The sequence below is a fragment of the Dendrobium catenatum genome, unplaced genomic scaffold (assembly GCF_001605985.2).
Source record: "Dendrobium catenatum unplaced genomic scaffold, ASM160598v2 fragScaff_scaffold_133, whole genome shotgun sequence".
NCBI classification, from domain to species: Eukaryota; Viridiplantae; Streptophyta; class Magnoliopsida; order Asparagales; family Orchidaceae; genus Dendrobium; species Dendrobium catenatum.
Window position 1 is genome coordinate 5,921,840 of NW_021318595.1, and position 3,178 is coordinate 5,925,017.

At 34.0% G+C, this 3,178-nt stretch overlaps 2 non-coding genes across 2 annotated transcripts; both read right to left on the bottom strand.

Annotated features, from left to right (window-relative positions):
• Positions 1-586: 586 nt before the first annotated feature.
• Positions 587-689, bottom strand: LOC114581091. Its single transcript, XR_003702897.1, has one exon. It is a non-coding gene; the product is annotated as a small nucleolar RNA snoR99 (small nucleolar RNA).
• A 1,801-nt stretch (positions 690-2,490) lies between these two features.
• LOC114581083 lies at positions 2,491-2,614 on the bottom strand. Its single transcript, XR_003702888.1, has one exon. It is a non-coding gene; the product is annotated as a small nucleolar RNA SNORD14 (small nucleolar RNA).
• Positions 2,615-3,178: the final 564 nt, after the last annotated feature.

Below are 3,178 nucleotides of genomic sequence, written 5' to 3' on the forward strand. Positions count from 1 at the left end.
CAATGGGTTACGGGAGCTTCAGGACAGCATTATACTCCCATCAACATTTTTTTCTTCTTCCTAGCCGCCACCCCCTCTTAATTCTTCCATTCGTCAACCCAAGCCCTAGGCCAACCTCAACCATCCACCCACCGCCCCCTTCTCTCCCTTCCTATCAATGCTCCCCCAAGCCCCCTTAATCAACCAATTCACTATCCAAGAGCACATAAAATTGGTGTCCAAAAATTTCAACAATTCCTCTTACTGTCATGTTGTCTGAAAGATTCCAGTTAAAGCAATCTTCCACTAGCTATCAATATAGGCCCCATGCGGCAGACAGAATACCACGGATAGGCACCTGCTGTTAGACTCTTTTAATAGGAGCCCAAAAACTCAGACAAATTTTAGAACAAATAATCTTCAACATACATATAAAACAAACGATAACGATTTTTTTAACATATGCATAAACAACTAATTGTACAAAAATTGCACATTGGAATAATACATCTTGAGGTTGGAAGCAGAAAATATACTTACAATGAGTAATGAACATTAAAAAATTTCAAAAAATTTGAGTATTGGACAGAATGCTGTGATTATGAATGTATTTCCCACCAAAGTGTTGCCAGCTACAACTAAAAATAAAATAGCCAACAGATTGAAAGATGGACATAAATTTAGGGGACTAGTTCATCCCTATAAGGCAGATCAGAATAGCCACAGGGGCAGACGTTAGTAGTCCCAATGACAGATAATATGAAATGCTTCTATACGATGATGTTAAAAGACCAACAAGCACAAAAAAACAGAAAAATCATAAATGCCTGGAAGAGAAAAAATATATTGCCAATAAAAAACAAGAAAGAAAAAGAATATTTAAGAACTCATGGCAGACATCATTAATCAAACTAAAAAAAATATTGCCTTGAAATAATGAAAATTTTATTTTCAAAGTAAAATAAAGTGACGCTGCTGAGGCACATCAAAGCCAAAACCATCATAGCTAACTACAATAGCAATTAATGGTGATCAAAATATAGTTTTTAATTTTAAATTCATGAAAAACTATCATTTTTATATCTTTTTAGTTTTTACTTTAATTAGATATCCTACAATAAACTTATGGATAGCTTGAATTTTCATTTCAGATCTACTTTGCAAATAGAACCTTATAATTGTAAAAATCATGATGAATCCAATAAAAAGGTAGGATTTACCTCAACGAATAATTTTCAAGTAAGGCTGAGAGACAAGAATACACCACTTTAATAGATGCCGCATCCATCAAATTAAACAAGATTGAGAAAATCTGCAGCCCCAAAAAAGAATTATAAATAAAAACATACCTAACGTGATCATGCTATTCAATGATCAGGTTAAAAAATTATGATGGCAAAAAGGACTTTAATGTTCTAGTTCATCCAAGAAAGGGATTGCTGTGCAGCACTACCTCTCAAACTTGGCAAGGCAAATGCTCACATTCACAATGAATTTTAGGTGAAACTATTTTGTGCGGTCACCAAACGCTGTCCGTTTGCGAATCAGGACTCGTCATGTCATTTTTTGTTGTGTGCCATTATATATTGGGTGACAACGAATTTTGATCTGGTCCGGTGATCACACAGAATAATATCTCGAATTTTAGAGAAACAAGCTTTCAAACTACACTCATTGGCTGCTAAATTCAGCAATATAAATATAACAAAAAGAAAGAGTCAGCACACAATCACAATAGTGCTTTGATTTCAGATACATGCCGCCTGACAAGAAAGATACATGCCACCATACCCAAACTAACATAATTTACCAACAAGAAAAACAATTGAGCAACAATCAAGTGAACTAAATACTAGTTATCGTTCAGAACAAATACTGAAATGGCATTAGCAAATTATCAATGATATATAAATTAAGATATTTTAGAAATGAAACAAGGTTTCCAGTGGCAGCAGACATCCAAGAAAGAAATCTTGGAAGAAGCTCAGAGGCTGATTTGATGCAATACAAAACCCAAAAAAAAGTAATGGACAACCTTAAATAAAAAATAAAAAAGATTTGATTGGACAAAAAATAATACAGCCTGAAAGAGAATAAATTGGGACAAACATTGAACCTTAAACGTTCATTTTTCATTACTAGCAATCTAATAGGATAAGCAAAGTGTTAATGACTTGTCAAGTAATACTTGGCATAAATGTGACAACAAAACTTGTTCACCTCCCACATCCAAGGGCAGAATTGTTTGACATCACTAGCTCTCAAGACTTGGACGCCACAAACTCTCAGGAGGCTCATAATACAAAGAACAAAAAAAGGAGTGGACAACCAATAATAAAAAAACACAGTTTTGATTGAACATAAACTTAAATAATTTGAGAAAACAATTTCATCAGCAATCAATCAATTTTGAATATTATCATTGATATTGAACAATGCAACTGGAATGAGCAATAAAATTACCATTGACTCAAGTGGTAAAACTTGGTAAAATTCAACCAAAACTATGGTTGCCTCAGACATCCAAGGAAGGAATTGATGGGCAGCACTAGCTCTCAAGCCTGGCAAGGCGAAAGCTCTCAGGCAGCCACTGCGAATGTTTGAGAAACAAGCCTTAATTTTGTCATCATTGGATCATTTGAGCAACACAAAAAAGAGGCCTATAACCTATTCAACTCGATAGAATTTTGAGACACAATAAAGGACCATTATTTATACTTTCGATTGGTTATGAAAATATTTTCATATAATATTTACAAAAGATATTGCTGGCCTCAAACAACAATTGAAGATAAGCAGCACTGCTTATGAAGCCTGATAATGCAACGCTATCAGACAGATGGTGCAAATAATTGAGAAGCAAACCTTCATTATGTCACTACTGGAATCACATTAAACAAATAACAACAGAAAGAAAAGCAACCACTAACAATACAAACAAATGGGTTGTACTAAAAAAGAATAATGAGTCACAAGTAATGCACATTTCCAAGTAGAGTTACTACCATAAGTATAATATAACATTTATAGGCAGAGATAGCCAAGAAGAGAATCTGAAAGAATCACATATGCCAATTGGTAAAACTGAAGGAATCACATATATCCACAGACAAAATTCATAAGCAATCTTAACGCTCAAACCTAACAAGTAAAATTATCCAGGTAGCTGCATCATGTTTCTGAACAAAACATTCATTAT